Here is a 23,202-nt window from a genome sequence, read left to right as displayed (position 1 = left end):
CAAGAATTTGATTTCTCTATACAGCACAAGAAAGGCAGCGAGCATGGAAACGCTGATGGACTTTCCTGACAAAACATTCCTTGCGAGCCAAAAGCCTCAAGAGGTGTCAGGCTTGTTGAACCGCCGGACGTGGCGGCTGCAACCGAGCCTTCCTCTTGAGGGGGGAGGTGTGACGGTGAAGGGGTAACCAGGCCATCAATAAAGGTATTACGCCCGGCTGAACCATATTTGTGGGTTTAGAGTTTCAGCTCTTGGACCCAATGGTTGTACATGAAATGTATGTGATTGTGCAACAATAAAGAATGTATGTGTGTTTTACCTTTCCAGGAGTGGTAACCAGTGGAGATTCACAGGCTATGAGTTTCAAGGGGGGTTTTGTGAAAAAAAAAAAAAAGCTGTGTGTGCTGAGTGCACGCGCATAGTAAGTGAAACTTCTTTGACTTTTGTCACAGAAATTGTATTTGTGTTGGTGATGTTTTAATTAAAAATCAAAATACAAGTTCATTGACAAAACGCAAATAAATTTGACAGAATGCGCGTGCTCGGCACACATCCCCTGTATTAGCTATTTGCACTGATTGTTCGCGTGTGACCGAGTGCGCGCGCGTGTGACCGAGTGTGCGCGCGTGTGACCGAGAGTGCGCGCGTGTGAACGAGAGTGCGCGCGTGTGACCGAGTGTGCGCGCGTGTGACCGAGTGTGCGCGCGTGTGACCGAGTGTGCGCGCGTGTGACCGAGTTTGCGCGTGTAACCGAGCGTGCGACTGTGCGTGTGACTGTGACTGAGTGTGACCTTACATATCCCCTTGCACATCACCCCTCCTGCACATCACCCCTCCTGCACCTTGCATATCCCCCTGCACATCACCCCCCCTCCACATCACCCCCCCTCCACATCACCCCTCCTCCACATCACCCCTCCTCCACATCACCCCTCCTCCACATCACCCCTCCTCCACATCACCCCTCCTGCACATCACCCCTCCTTCACCTTATATATCCCCTTGCACATCACACATCCCCCCTGCACATCACACATCCCCCCTGCACATCACACATCCCCCCCTGCACATCACACATCCCCCCTGCACATCACACATCCCCCCCTGCACATCACATATCCCCCCCCCCTGCACATCACCCCCCCTGCACCTTACATCACCCCCCCTGCACCTTACATCACCCCCCCTGCACCTTACATCCCTCCCCTGCACCACCTCACCTCACATCACCTCCCCTCACCCCTGCACATCAGATCACGGCGGCAGAGCAGGACGCCGGCCTCCTCCTGCTCTGCTCCATGAGGCTAATCAGGCCCCGCTCCCTCAGTCAGCGGGAGGGCGTGGCTTGAGCGAAGGGACCCGGGACACGCTACTCTTCCCCTTCCTGCCCCCCTCCTCTCGGCTCGGGCTGCGGGAGGGAGCTGCTGCGGTCTGCCATAAGGTAAGCAGCTCCCTCCCCCTTCACCCACAAATGCCCTCACACTCAGCGGGACGCAGGAAAGCAGAGGTAGGGAGGAGAGAGGCTGCGCGGCATGGCAGCGGCCGTTAGGAGCGGCGGCTATCGCCGCCGCATATGTCACGGTGTGTGGGGGGTGTGGGGCTCGGGGGGGGAGGTGTGGGGGGTGATTAGGAGCGGCGGCGATAGGGGCGGTGTGAGCGGAGCGGCGTCCATTACGTGACGTCACTTCCGTTTCACATTTCGCCCCACATCCATCCAGTTTTATCCCATCAGAGGTGCCACTAAAGAAGTTTCACTTCAAAAAGTTTTGTCTCGTGTCTAGATAGACGGGGCCCAGAGTTGCTGGCTACCCCAAAAATGTATCCGGGAATCAAGTCAAATTCCCGGGGACATATAGGCACAGACCTCTGGTCAAAATCCTCCCTTGAAAACAGTTACGCGACTCACCGCCAAGTTCCCTGCTTCAGCACAGTTCCGAAAGGTAAAATGGGGCATAGGGATGTGAGGTGTCCCTGACACAGTCAAGAGGTCCCTAGGTTAAGGGGGATACTCATTTAATGCCCAGGTCACCCAGAAGCTGTATAGGGCGTGACTCACCACTAAGTTCCCTGCTTTAGCACAACCCAGGAAGGTAAACAGGGCACAGGGATGTGAGGTGTGCCTGAAACAGTCAAGGGGTCCTCTACACCCAGCCTGGTGCCCGAAAATACTAAAAGGCGCAAACAAACATAGTACAGACTATAAAACATGGTTATTAATGATAAAAAACAATAAAAATGCACTCACTGTACATGAATTAAAAAGGCTTATCCATGTATGATCCGTGCAGAGGTCCCCAACTCCAGTCCTCAAGGACCACTAACAGTGCGGGTTTTACGTATACCCCTGCTAGAGCACAGGTGGTTCAGTCAAAATGATTGGGCCACCTGTGCTAATGAGAGGCTATCCTTAAATCCTGCACTGTTAGCGGTCCTTGAGGACTGGAGTTTGGGACCTCTGCATTAGGGCACAGTGGAGAGAATCCTGGGTATGTTTTGTCCCGTTTGGTGGGCGTCGGGGAAACCTGAATACCTTTTAAAGTGAATGAAATCTTAATGATAATGTACCTGAAAAACAGACAAAGAATGAAGGGGAAAAAAGGGGGTAGGGGAACCCTGTCACCAGCCACAGGGTCTGAAATTACCAGAAAAATCTTGTGTTCTTTCACCTCCATCACCCCTGGTGTAGCAGTTACATAGTAGATGAGGTTGAAAAAAAGACATACATCCATCAAGTTCAAGCTATGCTAAATTTAGACGACAGATACTTTTTCCTATATCCGTACTTACTATTGATACAGAGGAAGGCAAACAAAAAACCCCAGTGAAATATCATTAAATGATATCTCATATGGGGAAAAATAAATTCCTTCCTGACTCCACGAATTGGCAATCAGATTACTCCTTGGATCAACTTCCTTCCCATGTTTTCTTATTAGGTATATTCCTTTGTTGCTGGTGAAATCTCCTTTCCTCCAACCTTAAAGGATGACCCAGTGTCCTTTGTACTGCCCTTACGATGAATAGTTCTTTTGAAAGCTCCTTGTACTGTCCCCCAATATATTGGTATATAGTTATCATATTCCCTCTTATATGCCTCTTTTCTAATGTAAACAAAATAATTTAGCTAGCCTCTCCTCATAAATTCGATTATACATCCCCTTTATTAATTTGGTGGCTCTTCACTGCACTCACTAGTTCCATAATGTCTTTTCTAAGGAGTGGTGCCCAAAATTGTACTCCATATTCAAGGTGTGGTCTTATTAATGCTTTATAAAGGGGCATAATTATGTTTACTTCCCTTCCATCCATTGTCCGTAATGTAAGATAAGATCTTGTTGCCTTTGCAGCTACTTCATGACTGTGGGCACTATTGCTAAGCCTGCTATCTACAAGCACTCCTAAATTCTCGCCCATCAAGGATTCCCCTAATTTATCCCAATTTCATTTGTAAGTCGCCTGTTTATTCTTGTTCCCCAAATGCATAACCTTACATTTATCTGTATAAAACCTCATCTGCCATTTACCTGCCCAATTTTCCAGTGTCTCCAAGTCCTGCTGGAGAGAAATTACATCATGCTCTAATTGTACTACCTTACACAATTTCATTGTCATCAGCAAAGATGGAGATTTTGCTCTCTATTCCAACCTCAAGGTCATTAATAAACAAATTAAAAAGCAGGGGTCCCAGTACCGATCCCTGAGGTTCTCCACTCACAACTGTAGCCCAATGTGAAACATTTCCATTTATGACAACTCTCTGTTGTCTGTCCTTCAACCAGTTTTCAATCCAGGTGCAAATATTTTTACTGAGTCCAATTTGCTTTATTTTGTACACTAACCTCTTGTGTGGGACCGTATCAAAAGCCTTTGCAAAATCTAAGTAGACCACATCAACTGCATTACCCTGGTCTAAATTCCTACTTACCTCTTCAAAGAAACTAATAAATCCATGCTGACTATTACTAATAATGTTGTTTTCCATTAGGTATTCCTGAATATTATCCCATAGTAAACCTTCAAGTAGCTTCCCCACTATTGATGTCACACGTACAGGTCTGTAATTCAACGGTTGTGATCTAGCTCCCTTTTTAAATATAGGCATCACATCTGCTTTACACCAATCTTGTGGTACTGAGCCTGTGAAAGAGTCCTTGAATATTAAATGTTATGATTTGGTTATTACTGAACTTAACTCCTTAAGAACTCTTGGATATATGCCATCGGGGTCAGGTGACTTATTTACTTTAATTTTATCAAGCCGCCTATGAACTTCTTCCTCAGATAACCAATTGTTAGTTAATATAGAGGTTGTGGCTTCCTCCTGTGGCACTACTATTGCAATTGATTCTTCCCTGGCAAACACAGAGGCAAAGAATTTGTTTAATACCTCTGCTTTTTCCGTATCTCCAATAATCTGCCTGCCCATCTCACACTAACAGGGTCCTATATTTTCTTATCTACATTTTTTGTTATTAAGGTAATGAAAAATTTTGGGTCGATCTTACTTTCTATTGCAATCCTTTTTTCATTATCCATTTTTGCTCATTTGAGTTGTAACTGCGAAAATTAGGACCTTTTCTAGGTATCTAGAATCAAAAAGGTGCTCAAAATACGTGTTGGTGGATGGTTGGTGTGTGGTGTAAACCTGCATTATAAAATGCTTAATTTGTAAGTACCTAAAATTGCAAGATTAGGGCAAATTTTTTGGTTCCTGGAATTCTGGAAATGGGTTAACAGCAGAACCAGAGATCAGGTCCTGAACTCTAGTGACACCAGCCTTTGTCCAAGTGCTGAAGACCCGTTTTGAAAATCCAGGAGCGAAGTCTGGGTTTTTGAACAAAGGGACAATTCTCGATCTTAGGGTGGAGAGTTTGAATGGGCTTTTTATTCGACCCCAGAGTGAGCCGGACTCTACTCCACAGGTGCCCCCGGCTGGAGCCGGCACCTAATGCGCATGTGAGGCTGGCTGGAGCCAGCGCCCTGCCAGAGCCGGCGCCTACTGTGCATGCGCGCCTTGCACGGGAGGCCTCCGCATACACGTCGAGCTGGCAACATGGACGGCCTCTTCTGCCAGCAGTGACGTCACTTCAATGGCTGCACTTCCGTCACCATGAAAGTGATTAACTCCAAGGCAATTTTTCATTTGGTAGGTATGCCAGCAAAGAAGTTTCACTTCAAAAAGATTGTGGATAACTGCTCAGTGTTGAGATTTATGGGGCTGTTTACACTGGGTGTGAGTGAATCTGCCTTTTAGTGACATTCTCTCAATGGGAGATGCCTTCCCTCGACTTTCATCAATTTACTGCATCAGGTATCACCCTGTCACTTCAGTTGCTTCCCACAGACTTGAGTAGTCCAATACTATTAAAAGCATTCAAAATGCATTTACATCTTATTTACAGTAAACCAAGTAGCTTGAAATAAGAAAATGTATAAGTGAAATAAAGCCCTCCACCGCATCCCAGTCAGTATTGTAGTATTATTTCTAATTTCATAAACAAATAAGTAGATATTGCTTATCTCTGCAGAAAAAAAGAGTGCATGAGAGTTGTCCTATAAGCTTATGCAGGGAATGTGCCCATTTAATTATGTTTTATGACACTTACTAAGGATGTAGGGGGTTTTGATATTTTCTGTTTTGTTTGCCAACACTTCTATGTATGGCTAATCCTGTCTGACATTTTAACCCATGGGTTTGCATTGTCATTAAAATAATAATTTTCATGCAAGAAAAATGATACAGATAAATCAGGGAATCTCGCTAATATATAGCTACATTTGGCTGTATGGGCCACTTTTTAGGAGCTTGGTGTCACAGAAAGAGAAGCAAAGATTCTGAGAATGAAGTCGAACCAAAAAAAGAATACATGCAAAAAATATATACAGCATTTGGATCTAGCAGCATGGACTGTATTTTCAAAAGCAAGTTCACTGTTAGGTGAGTCAGAAGATGTGTCAGGAGTTGGGCTAGGAGTTTTAAGAAATGCTACTTATACGGTTTTCCCCCAACTAGCCATGCTGTCTCCAGGAGTAAATTAAGAAAGTGCTTTCAGACAAATGGCAAACACCTTTAGCCTGCTAGCTTGATTTGATTTAACCATTTCAATGTCGGTGAAGTCTGCAGTGCCTTATTAGAGCCACCAAATGACCTAGTCTAACCAGACATTCCAGTTTATACGTATGTATGTATGGAATGAATGTATGTATGTATGTATGTATACAAACAGAAAAAGAAAGCAGCGCCTCTGAATCAAATTAATAAATAATCCGTGCTAGAATTATATCAAAGATAATATATCTTAATAAATGTGAATCCCATAAATAATATTATAGCACAAAATAATCCTAAACCTGTGCACAATACTGAGGATAACTACACACTAACAGATAATAATAAAAATACTTATAAATAACAACATAAAAAAGCAAAGAAAAAGGTGAAAACCAGTCCTCAGATAATAATCCAATTGGAAATAGGTGCTGTTGCAGAGGGTCTCCGGCTGCTCTCAATATGGACAAACCACGTCCACAGAAAATCTAAAGGAAAAGAAGAGGAGAGAGCGCACGCCCATAGCGTAAAATTATATATTTAATGAGGGGAAGGGGAAGAGGGGGGGTAAAAATGCACTTACAAAAGTATAATTAAAATAAGCATTGCGTGATAATAATCACCACCATCCGGTTGCTGCTGTATATTCTTGGGGCAATCCCGATCTCAGAGCAGAATGGATCAACGTCCCAGCAGGTATCCAGGGCCAGTGGATGTGTGATGCTGTTTAAGAGTCCAAGAAAGTGGCTCCGTGTTCTCAAGCCTCTGTAGCACCAGCGCGTGGATCGGTCCACTCCAGCGCTTTGTGATGATGTAATGTCAATGCGTCCAACGTGATGACGCTCCCTGACGCGTTTCGTCACTCACGGGTAACTTTCTCAAACTTTGAGAAACTTTCTCAAACTTTCCCTTTGAGAAAGATACCCGTGAGTGACGAAACGCGTCAGGGAGCGTCATCAAGTTGGACGCATTGACATTACGTCATCACAAAGCGCTGGAGTGGACCGATCCACGCGCTGGTGCTACAGAGGCTTGAGAACACGGAGCCACTTTCTTGGACTCTTAAACAGCATCACACATCCACTGGCCCTGGATACCTGCTGGGACGTTGATCCATTCTGCTCTGAGATCGGGATTGCCCCAAGAATATACAGCAGCAACCGGATGGTGGTGATTATTATCACGCAATGCTTATTTTAATTATACTTTTGTAAGTGCATTTTTACCCCCCCTCTTCCCCTTCCCCTCATTAAATATACAATTTTACGCTATGGGCGTGCGCTCTCTCCTCTTCTTTTCCTTTAGATGTATGTATGTATGTATACACACACACACACACACACACACACATTATTAAGGTTAAACATAGGCTGGGATGAGATGTAAAGCCAGTAAACTGGTAATAGCAAAGCCAGTACAACCAACCTCACACTGAAGAGACCCACAAGGTCGAAACAGTCTGTCTGTGAGTGGGTTTACTGGCTTTGCATCTCATCCCAGCCTATGTTTAAAAGCTGTGTTTAAAGCAGCATGCATTGGCTTAAGGGTTGTTCATGTAATGTGAGCTTGAGACAAAAGGTGGCACTGTGTGCTCATTTGCATGTCATTTCCCAGAATCCCTTGCTGCAGTGGAAGTGCTGTGTGCTGGGTGATAATGGTGAAAGGCAGGGTTGCAGACCTGTCTGAGACATGCAAATGAGCATACAGTAATATTTACAGTTGCTATATATATATATATACACAAAAAAAGGAACCAGCGCTTAATTCGGAAAGTGAATATATCACAGTGGAGTAACTTAAAACAAATTAAATTAATGTCTGCTTCACATATATTTTTATATATCCTTTTCAATTGAATTTCAGTGTGTGATGGGTCCTATTGTTTTTTTTTAATTTGTTGTAATTTGTATATTATTGGTACATTCTACCATTAAATTGATATATTTTATATTTCTATTGGTTGTTTGCGCTCCTTCCCTTCTTCTTTTTTCATATATATAGATATATATCTATAGATATATGAAAAAAGAAGAAGGGAAGGAGCGCAAACAACCAATAGAAATATAAAATATATCAATTTAATGGTAGAATGTACCAATAATATACAAATTACAACAAATTTAAAAAAACAATATGGAAAAAAGGAAAAAGCGCACCCCCTAGTGCAATAACCTCCAAGACGTAGAATAGTATAAATTGAATAAAATAGATGTGTGCTAAACAGCGCACACTTACAAGATTAATAATGAACAATTCATATAAAGGTATCTTTGGTAGTCTCGTGTAGTTGGCCAGATTAAGGTACCTTTATATGAATTGTTCCTTATTCATCTTGTAAGTGTGCACTGTTTAGCACACATCTATTTTATTACATTTATACTATTCTACGTCTTGGAGGTTATTGCACTAGGGAGTGCGCTTTTTCCTTTTTTCCATAGTTACTTCGGGGAGTGATACTCCTTTGGATGCAGCAGCCCCCCTTATCATCAATTCGACTGGCTTTTGACTTTTCACTCTTATTAAGAGGAGTTTGATGACACATTGTGCCTGATGCTTTCTGGACTGGACTTTATTCATTTTTTAGTATATTTTTGAGTATTTATTTTGTCATAAGATTAATGTGTTAGCGCTGTTTGTTTTCTCTGATATATATATATATTAGTATTGTGCCAATAATGTACACGGTGCTTTACAAATCATACATTAGAATACAGGGTTACTACAATACAATAAGTGCATCAAACAAAGTCCCATGATAGGAAAAGGAATCTCTACCCCGGAGGGAGCTTACAATGTAAGTGGTATGTTAGAAGACTTGCAGAGACAGTAAGAGAAGCAGTTAAGTGCATTGGATGCAAGTGGTCAACCAAGAGTATTGGGAAATGCTTTTGTGGGAATGAGAGAAGTAGTCATAACTCTTCAGTCCAAATATCATTAAATATGAAAAAGTTCGAGATTACGCCTTCAGTGCCAGAGGGTCCAGCAGCATATTGCTGACCACATCGGCCCTGGAGCCGTTTAACCCCAAAGGCACTTAAAATGTGGCACTTGAAATGGGTGAGGAAACATTGTCGATAATATTACGTATTAGTTAAAAACACCAGATGTATTCTTCTTCTTCAAAAAAAAAAAATGATTGTATATCACTTTTTGGGAGTAGCCACATACTCTCTCTGTAATATAATACTGTCTTATGCAAAGCTGTCCACGATCAGCCTTCCAGCAATTTGGTATGTTTATGCATGGTCTAGCACAGGGGTGCGCAAACATTTAAGATCGTGCCCCCCTTGTCTCTGCTCCCCCATGGATACAAAAGGGAAGAATGGGGGAGCACAGGTTGAGGGGTAAATAGAATAAATAGGGCTGGTTCAGGTGTGTTGATCCCTGAAACAATTCACGTCGGGAAATTAAAAGTGTATAGTACTCAAAAACACGTACACGGCCTTGTGCAAATGCTGTCGCATCAAGGTTTCTATCAGTCCTCTCTTTCTTTCTTGTGTTGTTTTTCTTTTCTTCTTTTTCCATCTGTGTTCTTCTCCTTATTCTTTGATGCGGTGTGACCCTCGGGATAAATGAATGAATAAAAAAGTTATAGAGGATGGTAAATGGTATCAAAACTCCAGATATTTATATAGAAATGCAAAAAAGACTGCAAAAACTCACACGGGCACGTGTGAGTGCAATCTTATGGGAGGTATCTTATTCTTCTGCGAGCACGGAAGTCACTCAAGAGTAATCTCTCTATTGGATTGAAATCAAAGGTGGGAATGGGGAGTGGAAAAATGAATAAATAAATATAAAAATACTATACTCACATGGCCAAGTGTGAGCACACACTTGGAAAGGTATCTTTACACTTCTTCTGCAAACTCCAAACAGTGATCCAGAGGTATAAAGATAAAGGGTTCCTGTCCCAGGATAATGAGGACAAAGATAAGTCTCTCACATTGGAAAGCCACGGAGTTTATTTAAAAAATTAAAACAACAAAGCAATAAAACTAAAAAGTGCCAAGAACTAAGAGAGATAGAAGCACTAAGACGATTAAACAGCCAGTCCTTAGGGAAGATAGTGCAGGGCGCGTGGTGCGCAGCTAACTGTAACCGCGTCCGGATGCAGTGCTGTGCCTCCGTTGTCCCACTCGGGACGGTGGCTGTGAAAGTTAAAAAAACTAAGGGGATGCGCATGCGCGACAACGGACTGAATGGCTGCTTGATCATTCAGCTCCGTTTCTAGCCGACACAATTTAATTAATAAATACATCCAAACCTGACGGATTTCGCCGAAATTTGACCACAACTTACCCGGACACCTCCAGGATGTCTAAAGGGACAAGATCGAAGCGCCCCTCCACAGTAATGACTGATTATTACAGCAAAGGAGATCAGCCACGCGCCCGCAGCCATGAGGGCCCCCCGCCAAGCGGGTCCGACTCAGAGGCAGAGGGAGATGAGGATAGCGGGAATAGAATCATGCGGAGGCGTGATATGCAGGAGTTCTGCACAGACATCAAAAGATGCCTGCAGGCTGAAGTGGCGTCCCTGAGAGCGGACATAAACAACATTGGCGCCAGAACTGACTCCCTAGAGAGGAAGCTGGACACCACGGTAAAGTCCCTCCACAGAACTGATAAACAGCTAGCCCAAGTGAAGGACACTATCCAAGACCTCTTAGATAAGCAGGAAGATGCGGAAAACCGAGAGCGTCGTAATAATGTGAGGATTAGGGGGGTCTCAGAAGAGGAACTTGACCCGGAGGGCTTTGTGGGCCGGTGGCTAACTCAATTGATGCCGGATAAGACGGCCCAGGACCTGCATCTGGACCGGTGTCACAGAGCCCTGAGATCCAGGCCGCAGCAGGGAGACCCCCCGCGAGATATCATCGCCCGCTTCCATTATTTTAAAATAAAAGAACTGTTTACCCAGCTGACCCGCAATAATCCTTCCTTTGAATCACAAAAAATCCAAGTTTTTCAGGACATCTCCCCCACCACATTATTAAAAAGGAAACAACTTACCCCAATTACCAAGATCCTCAGAGATGAAGGGGTTAAGTACCGCTGGATTTTCCCCTTTGGGCTCCTAGTATCCAGAAACGGGGCTTCTACAACAATAAAAAAAGCTGAAGATGGCGGCGCCTTCCTCACTAAACTGGGCCTGCAGGACAAAATCACAGAGGATGTGGCGGGAAACAGAACAGCGCCGGATCCAACATGGCGGGAGGCGGGAAGACCCAATAAGAAAAATCAGGCTCGCAGCCCACGGTAATCGGTCTACTACTGAGACTGAGTTCCCTCACAGTTTATGTTAACCCCCCCCCCTACCTCCCGCTCTCCGCTCGCCTAAAACTGCCTGTAGTAGCCCCACAGAGACCCCCCCGTACAGCTACACCCCCGCCCCCCCCCTACGGCATCCCCCCCCCGGAGCCCAGAAGAGCCAAGGCCCTTTGGACTTGATGCACCACTTACCTGATCCCCTGACGGCAGCGGAGGGAGACTGGCAGCCATCTTGGATCAGCTCCGGTGCCCAACTGAGGAGGAACGGCTGCGGATGACGTCAGCGGGGAGGAGACTGCACTTCACGCGAGAAGGGCGCAGAAGAGAGGCCACATCCAGGATGGCGGAGGTCGGGACGGGCCGGAAGAGGCGGGATCCGGAAGGCGACTCCGGAGGAGATTAAGCAACACAAGGCGCCGAGGGAGAACGGCGCAGGAGAACACGCTAATAGAGCGCAAGTAGATAGAGTGAAGCGGGGCCCTAGGAGGTGGGACAAACGGGTAGCACAGAGTGCAGCAGAGTCCACCCCGCGGGCAGGCCATACACAGACACCCCCGCTTCCACGGCCGCCCCTGATCCTCGCGCTGACACCCCTGCCATTCCCACCGGCGCTTCTCTCACTGACACTCCTGCCCCTCTCGCGGACGTCCCTTTGACACCCTGACTCATCGCGCTGACACCTATACGCCCCCCGCTGGCACCACTCCCGCGGATACTCCTGCGGGCGAGTCCCTTGAGGACACATCTTAGGCGCACGACAAACACCCCTATTCACGCTGACACCCCTGCTCCTTCCACAGACACCTTTACAAGAGTAACGGAAGCCTTATAAGTAAGGGGAGAGAGGGATAAAAGTAGGAACACCCGCTGAAGTAGGGCCACATGCAGTAATAGCGAGAGGCAAGGGGCAGTAGTGAATGTAGACATAGGCCGACAGCGAGACTGGGGGGGCGAGAGTCGGAAGCCCCAAAACGGAGCTCTGGGAGGGGAAAACAAAAACATAAAGCAAAAACTGACAGACAGTCATCGGAGGGTGCCCTGACGCATAGACACCTCAGGGGGGGAAATTAAATTAAGTTAAGCTTGGGGCAGCTAAGCTGAACTCAGGCTAAATTACGAGTTAAAGAAGCCGGGTGAATAACCACGGGAGTTGGCAGAAAGTTTGGGCCTGATAGGCAGTACAAGAGGCAAATCAGAAAAGGGCTACAGAGGACGGGGGGACAAGTTGAGGACAGTTACTGATAGAAGGTCAGAGTTTTAGGTTACATGCAATTTCTTAAGTATGCAGGTTGTTTAAAAGTCAGGTTTGGACTAACAAAGTTACTAGTTCATCGGCTGAGACGGCGGTCCTACAGTCGTCATGCGTGTCTACCCTGGGGCTGGGGCAGCTGCCCTAGAACCCGAGGAAGTCCTGGGGACGAGGCGGGGCAACACGGCCCTTTGGAGGAGGAAAGAGTTAGAGGGCGTGTTCCGGATATCCGCAGTCCCACAGGCAAGGGAGAGACGGCGGTCCTATGCCGCTGATCAATCTCCCCAGTTGATGTGTGTTGTTTACGTGTTTTTTCTTTTCCCTTATGTGTCCCACGTACCTACTGTGTCCACCCTCCCCCACATTATCTCCTATACGAGTGGCCCCCCGCTGAAGCCCTGCACAGAGCTGAGTACTGCAGAGGAACAGAAGCGGCACCGTAGCGACCCGATACATCCAAGAGCAACACTAAGAAAACAAGGTCAGTTCCCCACACCAACATGCCTTTAACCTTTATATCCCACAACACTAAGGGTCTCAACTCCCCATGCAAACGAAGGATAGCACTCACTGACTACAAAAAAAAGGGAGCGGACTTCATCCTACTCCAGGAAACACATTTCAGTACCACTAGTGCTCCCAAATATTTTGATAAACAATATAAGCAAGTATTCCTATCCTCCGCGCCAGAAAAAAAAAGGGGAGTAGCAATCCTAGTCCATAATAGAGTAGGCCTAGTAGTGGACAAGGTAAAGAAAGATCAAGAGGGGAGGTTCCTGATGATCATAGGGTCCATCAATATGCTCCCCATAACAATAGCCACGCTGTATGCCCCTAACACCCATGAAGCAGAATTCTTTACGAAGACATTCGGCATCATAAAAAAGTTTAGCGAAGGAGCCCTAATCCTAGGTGGGGACTTCAACGTGGCTATGAACACAACCCTGGATCGCTCAGGTCCCCACAGGCGCAGAACCAACCCCCGACCTTCCGCACTAGAACAAGGTCTGAAAGACCTCCAACTAATAGACGCATGGAGAGAAATCCACCCACTAGAAAAACTTTATACTTTCTACTCACACCCACACGACTCATTCAGTAGAATCGATTACTTCTTTATCTCTAGCAGACTGGTCTCCACGGTCACCCACACGGGGATCCATGATATTTCATGGTCGGACCATGCACCGATCGAGCTAAGGTGCGCGCAGATAGGGCTGGAAAGACCAAGAGCAAACTGGAAACTAAATGACTCCCTCCTAAAAATCCCAGACCTTGAGAGAAAGATCAAAGAGGAGATTAAATACTTTTTCAGTGAAAATAAAGACAGCGTTGACTCACACATAACCCTCTGGGAGGCTCACAAAGCAACACTGAGGGGGGTTTTGATTAGTATGGGAGCCCGCAAGAAAAAGGAGCGCAACGCAAAAATTATTAAGGTGCAAGCAGAACTAAAACAGCACTGGGAACAACATAGGCGGTCACCCGATGCAGAGACCCTGCAACAAATTAAAGACACCCAGACTAAGCTGAATCTTCTGCTCACCTCCCAGGCTGAGAAAGCGTTAAGTTGGTCAAAGAGAAGATATTTCGAAAAAGCAAACAAACCAGATACCTTATTAGCCAAAATGATTAATTACAAAACGCACAATTATAGTATCCAAGCGTTACGACGCGAATCAGGGGAAATTACTGCCAACCCCAAGCAAATTGTACGGGAATTTAAAGATTTCTACGCAAAACTATATGACGGGGATAAAGTAGCCAGATCACCAGCGAACAAGGTGGCCCTGGAGAACTTTCTAGCAAGTTCAAATATACCCTGTTTGAGCGGGGTGGACAGAGAGGTGATGGGCAGAGATTTTACAATGGAGGAATTATCGGAGGTTATGAAAAACCTGAAACCCTCTAAAGCCCCGGGCCCCGACGGGTACTCAAATCTTTACTACAAAAAGTTTAGGAAACAATTGGCCCCTTATTTACTACGTATGTTTAACCAAGTGTTGAACGGATCCCCATTCCCTAGCCAAATGCTCCAAGCATCCATTTCAGTAATACACAAAACAGGGAAAGACCCGCAGGACTGTAAGAGTTACAGACCTATATCCCTCATTAATTCGGACATCAAAATCTATTCCAAATTACTGGCCAATAGAGTGAGTCTAATCCTACCCAGACTGGTGCACCCAGATCAAGTCGGGTTTATCCAGGGTCGACAAGCATCGGATAATACCCGACGAATTATTGATCTGATAGAAATAGCCAATCGCAATGACATACCAGTTATGGCGCTCAGTCTGGATGCGGAAAAAGCGTTTGATAGGATAGACTGGCCATATCTGGAGGCCACGCTTGGAGCGTTCGGAATGGGCAACAAATTAATAAAAGCTATATTCGCACTATATTCGACCCCGTCGGCAAGGGTGACCCACCAGGGATTCGCTTCAGACCCCTTTCAAATTAAGAGCGGTACGCGACAGGGATGCCCGCTCTCCCCCCTCCTCTTTGCACTGTGTATGGAGCCGCTGGCGGCCCAGATCCGGGATAGCAAAGACATTTCAGGTATTGCCATCGGAAACCAGACGCATAAAGTGGCACTCTATGCGGATGACGTGTTCCTGACAGTATCCAGGCCCCTCACCTCTCTGCCGAACCTGTTTGAGGTATTGGGACGGTTCAATAGGGTCTCCGGGTTCAAAATAAATCAGAGTAAATCGGAGGCCATTAATATAAATCTCCCCAAACACGTAGAAAAATTAATTGCCCTTAACTTCAATTTTCGCTGGCAGAAGCAACAAATCAAATACCTGGGAGTCAATATCACACGGACATATAATACCATCGGCCACGCCAATTACCCGCAACTGATGCGGACCCTGAGAGAGGATCTCCATAAGTGGGCTAAAAACAAGATCTCATGGATTGGCAAAATCCACTGCGTAAAAATGAATTTGCTCCCTCGCCTCTTGTATCTTTTTCAAACGCTCCCAGTGCCGGTAAATTTGAAGGAAACTCTCTCCCTCCAAACTGAGATAGATAAGTTTATCTGGGGAGGCAAAAAGGCGAGAGTGAGCAAACAGATAATGCGCACACAAACAGGGGCGGGAGGTCTAGCGGTACCTTGTTTGTTATCATACTACCGAGCGGCTCAATTATGTCAAATTGTGCAATGGCACACTAACCCCGACTCTAAAAGATGGGTCGCGTTAGAGCGAGAGGCATGCTCACCATTGGAACTAGAGCACCTGATTTGGTACCCTAAAAAGGTGCGCAATAGCACCAAACTGCCGCTATCCTCAATGACCAACTCGCTATCTATCTGGGCAGGCGCCAGGCTTAAGTGCGGCCTGACTAGCAGGGCATCGGGTATGACACCAATTTGGAATAACCCCCTCTTTGCTCCGGGCCAATCCAGCACAGATTTCTCTATCTGGAAACAAAACAACATAAAGCGTTTGGTGGATCTGGAGGGGAGAAAGGGCATAAAAATTTTCGAAATAGTCAAATCTGACCACCATATTCCTAATGCCGAGATCTTTAGATACCTCCAGATCAGGGCGTTCTATCAAAAAGTTCAGCCACAGTCCCCTATGACAAATTTCGAAAAGCTCTGTCGATCAGGGACATCCACGGTGAGACTTACATCGCAGATGTATAAAGAAGTGACCGGTTCTAGCACGACAGTGAACGACAAAACCAGATATATGACCCAATGGGAGACAGACCTAGGCGAGGAGCTAGAGATAGAGGACTGGACAAAGATTGTGACGGCAACCTCCAAAAGCTCTATGTGTACAACCTTAAGGGAGAACGCATATAAGGTAATGATGCGATGGTACCATACTCCCGCTAAATTAGCTAAATTCCTGCCCAGTTACTCCCCATTGTGTCCGAGACAATGTGGACAGCAAGCAGACTTGTTGCACATGCTGTGGTCCTGCCCCAAAATCGTCCCAGTCTGGGACTCAATTAAAGACTGGTTGAACATAATTACAGGTAAACCCGTCCCATTAGACCCATGGCTGTTCCTCCTGAACAGGCCAGCAATCGGGTTCACCAAAGGAGAAAACAAACTGATAGCTCACTTTGCTATGGCGATGAGGGGAGAGACTGCAGCACGCTGGAAACAAAATATAATCCCTTCAATTCCAAACATTAGACATAGAATTTGGACCGTATGCCAGATGGAAATGCTAACAAGCTTAGTCAACGACACTGGCGAAAATTTTGAAAAAGTATGGGCACCGTGGTTAGCCCAGAAAGAAATTCGGGAAGTAGATAGGTCCTCAATTTGGCTTTAATAGGAACAAATGCGTTCTCCCTTGAGGGAATACCTAACGACGGAACCTACACCACACTAAGATAGAGATACCCCCCTCCCCCCCCCCCCCCCCACCCCACCACATAACCCTGTATGACCAAGAGGGGTCACACAAGACAATGAGAGAGACAAATCAGTTACGAACCAGATGGCCTACAGGGTACGCAGAAAGTCCTCGGACGCAGAGAACCAGCATGGGGGAGGCAGAAGCGGACCCACGTAAGGAGACCCCCCCAACTCCCATACTCCCCCCCCCCCTCCTCTCTCTCTGTCCTTTTTCACGCCCCTTGTCTGTCTACCCCCCCCACCCCCCCGGCTCCTAGCAGGGGATCCCCTCCCCAGTATGTCTGTTGGTCTTCCCAGTTTGTCCAAAGACATTCACCAATTTACGAAACGGATTGTCACATGCAGTAAACTGTTACGGTACGCTGCCGAGAGATTATCTACTGTATGTATATTATGTACTGAACAAAATAAAAAAATTTAAGTTGAAAAAAAAAAAAAAAAACTAAGGGGTTTCGAGCTATGCGTTTCGCCCTTCTTGGGCTTCCTCAGGCTCCGTAGAACTGAGGAAGCCCAAGAAGGGTGAAACGCGTAGCTCGAAACCCCTTAGTTTTTTTAACTTTCACAGCCACCGTCTGGAGTGGGACAACAGAGGCACAGCACTGCATCCGGACGCGGTTACAGTTAGCTGCGCACCACGCGCCCTGCACTATCTTCCCTAAGGACTGGCTGTTTAATCGTCTTAGTGCTTCTAACTCTCTTAGTTCTTGGCACTTTTTAGTTTTATTGCTTTGTTGTTTTAATTTTTTAAATAAACTCCGTGGCTTTCCAATGTGAGAGACTTATCTTTGTCCTCATTATCCCGGGACAGGAACCCTTTATCTTTATACCTCTGGATCACTGTTTGGAGTTTGCAGAAGAAGTGTAAAGATACCTTTCCAAGTGTGTGCTCACACTTGGCCGTGTAAGTATAGTATTTTTATATTTATTTATTCATTTTTCCACTCCCCATTCCCACCTTTGATTTCAATCCAATAGAGAGATTACTCTTGAGTGACTTCCGTGCTCGCAGAAGAATAAGATACCTCCCATAAGATTGCACTCACACGTGCCCGTGTGAGTTTTTGCAGTCTTTTCTGCGTTTCTATATAAATATCTGGAGTTTTGATACCATTTACCATCCTCTATAACTTTTTTATTCATTCATTTATCCCGAGGGTCACACCGCATCAAAGAATAAGGAGGAGAAGAACACAGACGGAAAAAGAAGAAAAGAAAAACAACACAAGAAAGAAAGAGAGGACTGAAAGAAACCTTGATGCGACAGCATTTGCACAAGGCCGTGTACGTGTTTTTGAGTACTATACACTTTTAATTTCCCCACGTGAATTGTTTCAGGGATCAACACACCTGAACCAGCCCTATTTATTCTATTTACCCCTCAACCTGTGCTCCCCCATTCTTCCCTTTTGTATCCCTGCACCACCAAGGATCCTGTATAGATCCTTTTGGGGTTTTTGAGTCACAGGAGGAGACCGAGAAGTGAAAGGGAACCTTAAGAACTCTTAAGGTTGTAATCTCACATTTCTATTTCCCCATCTATATTCAGAGGTAGCGCCCGGGTTTCTCCCTTTACCTCTGCTCCCCCATGCCTACGCCCCCCCCCCTCCTTACCTGTTCTCGGGCTCCACCCGTTATATGATGACACAACGTCACGTGACGCGTTGCCATTTGACCCCGTGGCATCATCGGACGCCGAGTTGTCATGGCGACGCGTCAGTGAAGAGCTGGCTGAGAGCAGGTAAGTGAAGTTGCAGCGACCTCGCGCCTCCCACGGCATTTCATTTACATGCCTCGGGGGGAAACATGGGGGCTCTGCAACTGCGTGCCACCCTTACAAAATCCCACGCCCCCCAGTTTACGTACCGCTGGTTTAGCACTCTAGGTCCCCATGGAACTGTTGGTTTTAAAGTGAATATGATTTATTAAAAGATAATTTTCAGGTATACATTTTGGACAACTAAATTAATAGCAATATTTAGAATGGATTCATGAGAGGTAGATCATGCCAAATAAACCTCATCAATTTCTTTGAGGAGGTAAGTAGGAATCTGGGACACCTGGGCAGCGTGCTTGTGATACTGAGTGTGTGATAGTGCTGCCAATAGTAATGGAAACGGGCGCAGCAGGGCCAGGCTTGGGAAGAAGGTTGAGGAGCTTCTCCTCTTCCTCTCACCTCCCTCTTTCTCTCACCCCCCTTCTCATCTTCTTTTTACCCCCTCCCACTCCTCTTACCCCATCCTACTCTTCCTTTCTCACCTCCTCCCCTCACCCGCCCTTCTCCTCTTCCCCTCCCTCCTTCTCTTCCTCTCACACCCCTCCTTCTCCTCTTCCTCTCACGCCCATCCTTCTCTCATCCCCCATAATGACAGGGCTGACTCATCCACTGAGCAATCATCAAACCCTTTATCAAGGGAATATCTTTTATTTCAAGCAGCAAAACATGTGAAATCTTATTTCTTTCATTCAAATAGTGTTAGATAATAGTTACTGCATTTAAAAATTTTATTATTCAGCTTGTAATGCCATTTTTAATGAGTTTTAAAGCATCCTTAGATTTCTCTAGCAGGTTTTATCCCACCTCCCAAGCAGTGCAAGATCTATGCAACACTTTCCTGTTTGGGATAAATTGTTGCCAAATTTCCCAGCAGTTTGAGCAGTAAACTGTAAGACTAGATAATGTTACCTAGGTGATATAAGGATACATTGTAGCTGCTGAGTTACACAGACTGAAGGATTCATTGAAACTGAAAGGCAGCCATTATGTTAGTCACACAATCAGTATTTTGACAGATTTATATCAGGAGCACAAAACAATTGCCAGCTTAGGTAAGAATGTAGAATTATACATTGTCACATGCTACATATACAAATAAGAAAAAAAGAAGGGAAAAAAGGGAAATGTGGTATTGCTGCTTTAAGTGACCTTTGACCTTATATTATAATAGGCACATCCTGAGGAAAAAGCTTTAAGGTTTATCATAAGATCATATTTAAAATAGTAACATTAAAATGATCAATTCTCTGCTGCATTTACCAGTAATTTCTTTAGTGACTTGTATTTCTTCCTTTTTGTCAACAGAAAACAAACAAAAAACAATGTAATAAGTGTACATAGCATAACGAGTCAATAGAAATCGAAAACATAAGTTAACATCTTTACATTTACTGATCAGATCACGTTTTATCCCAATCAAATATACAGAAGAAAATAATTTCAGCTGTGACGATGGGGAGGATTTGGCCCGGGATTAAAGGGGTTACACCCCATTTGGCCATCCCCTGACCTCACCAGGGAGACAAGGGGTTAACTGGGCTGAGGTCCAGAAATGTGATTTAACCCTTGTTATAACCTGAAAATGTGTATTCCCCTGTTCCCATGTTTTATTGTTATATCAATGTCTGCATCACACACACACTAGGATTCATCCGGGAGTACAAGGGTTAATAGTTCTTTAATGATTATAGCCCTGTGTGTAATTTTCCCGCTTTTTCAGGCACCATTTTGCAGGGTCCCATAGGCCGCCATTGGGGCTCAATGCATTCTAATGGCGAATCTTGCTGTTTTGGTCCTGTTTCCTGTGAAGACCAGCAGATGGTGTCCGAGAGGAGGAGCGGCGGTTTCCCATTGTAAGTCAATGGACCCATTGACTTCAATGGAGATTCTTCAAAGGAGCTTTCCAGGAACGAGTTGGCTGCCGTCCAAACCGCAAAACCGCAAAGCGGATACAATTTCTAAAAGAGAGCTTTGATCACTTATTAGCCAAGTTCAACGACAAGTGGCGTGGGAATAAACAGTTTTAGAGCACCTAGAAATAAAATTCTTTCTGCCCCTAGTTCCTAGGCCTCCCCCCACTCGACCACCACCGGGTCCCCGAATCCTGGACCCCCGATAAGGGTCGAACTGAGAAGAGCGGGTCGCGCCATAGGTTCCAATGGCGGCGGCAGAAACAGCTCAAGAAAACGGCTAAGTGTGAAAAGCTGAAATTTAGGAATCCATAGCTCCGGTTCCGGAGGGTCCAGAGGATCAGGGTTTGGGGTACCTGTAGTCACTGCTCCGGCATCGCTGCAGAACTATCCTTGACCCTCTTGGACCAACCCGACGGAGTATGGACCCCCTTGAAAGTTCGGGACTTTTCCCATAGACTCCAATGGCGGCCAATCTCCATTGACCGGCTATGGCGGAAAACCCCCATTGACTTCAACGGCGGCGCAGCCCCGTTGAAAGCCTATGGCGGCGGATTCCCATAGCCGCCAACGGCGGTGGTTTGCCATTGAAAGTCTATGGCGGAGAAGCCCGTTGTTTTCAATGGGGATTTAGTGAAAAACCGTGATTTAATTTACAGCGGAGATTTTTGTATTAAAATGAGAAACGGTTTTAAGTGTATTTGTGTAACTCCGGTTCCGAAGGTCGTAGCAAGTCGCAAATTGGATCCTAGGGTGTCCCAGTTCCGGCATTGAGAACTGGGAGATTGGACCCGCTGGACCCAACGGAACCGGATATTTTAATATGTTTGTATTTTATCTTTAATACTGTGTCCCCAGGTATGGATAAAAACCAGAGGAAATTCATTTGGCCATCAGGTAGCAGATGGTCAGAGAAGCGTCCCAATGTCTAGAATTTAAGTGCTGTTCAAAGGAGTTTATCACCTCCACTGTTTACATGAGGGCAGAGATTACTCAAACCAGAGCAGGCTGTAAGTGTCCCATTTAACACCTCACAACAAAGGGTTTCCTGCCAGAAATTCCATTTGGTAGACTGGCTGGCATTCCTGATGCAAATGTGTTATTACAGAAATGAGACCCCAGAGTGCTAATGCGCATGTGCCAACTAGCAGGGGGGCAGGTATCAACATGTGTTCCCAGGTTAGTGAGTGGCTACAGGTAATTGAAAACCAATCACCTGTACTTAATGTTAAGGATAGGGTTACAAAAGGTATATAATCTGTGGTCAACCCTTTGTCCTGTGTTAGTTGTTATTTGTTCGTTCTTCTATACCATCTTGATTGCTGAGAGAAATGCTATGCAATGTCTTGGGATGATGAAGATTTTCTGTATGAACTGCCAGTCCAGATGTGACTGTTTCATCATTTCCATCTTTAAGTAAGTGTCTATATTTTGCCTGTTATTTGTATAATCTGTTGTGTTCACCTTTATCAAGGAATAAATTATATTTTATCACATCTAAGTCTCGTCCCAGTTCAACCCAGTTATATATATATATTATATTATTATTATATTATATATATTTTGGTGTAAATTGCAGCCTGTCATAAGCTATCGTCACATCAGCCATCAAGCCAATACTGTCGCTTGTGATACCTTTTTAATGGAGTAACTGAATTATATATTGAACAGATTTTGGGAGCTAGCCCTTTGAAGCGAGAAGTAGGTTTGTGAAAGCTTGCCAGTGTAAAATGTAGTTATTCCATTAAAAAGGTATCACAGAGAATGGATTCATTGATTCATTTCCTTCTATATACAAATGCTGATAAATGTTGCCATAGATATATTGTTTAGAAGAACACTCAGAACAATGTGGTTTTAACTCATCTGCAATTGATGCCAATTGTGGATCAAAGCAACAGAAGCAGCAATGTGTGTTTTTACCGTATGGGTTCTGTATTGATAAGCAAGTTTGCAATATTATTTGATTTGTTTCAGAAATGTGTGTACGCACACCTGACAATTATCTCCAAGTCATTGCAGACTTTTTGGCAGGAGGCATTTTTTATCTTCTGTACATAAAGCACTATTACATTACTCAATGTGACTTTCTCAGCATCACTGTGTGTGTGGCTGCATATCTCAGAATGATCACTGAAGGTGAACCAGAACTGACACAAACTGTTCCTGATCTTGACAACTTGAGGTCACTTGGTTATTGTGGTTGGCGTTTGTAAAAGCAATCATGTTACTGTTCTTCATTGCAAGAGAGCATTACATATTTTAAATATATAAAGGTTAAAAAAAATCTTTATACACCATGATATATGCTATTCTTTTTTAATGTTCGCACAGAAAAGATAATACAGATGGTGCCGGTAGCCAATCCAGGTTTGACATTATGGCAGCTTTTCAAAGCTCCCAGGCCCTGAGGGCCAATAGGAAGCTGTGATGTCACCCGGTGCCGCTTCCTATTGGCCCATGTGACCAGGGGCTTTAAACTGCAGAGATGCCGGCACATCCTTCAGTTGTATGTCTGGAAGCAGGGAACCCGGAGCTGCAATTAATGGGGTTCAGCTCC

The sequence above is a fragment of the Ascaphus truei genome, chromosome 2, assembly GCF_040206685.1.
Source record: "Ascaphus truei isolate aAscTru1 chromosome 2, aAscTru1.hap1, whole genome shotgun sequence".
Lineage (NCBI taxonomy): Eukaryota > Metazoa > Chordata > Amphibia > Anura > Ascaphidae > Ascaphus > Ascaphus truei.
The sequence above is the reverse complement of the archived record's forward strand: the minus strand, read 5'-3'. Positions refer to the sequence as shown.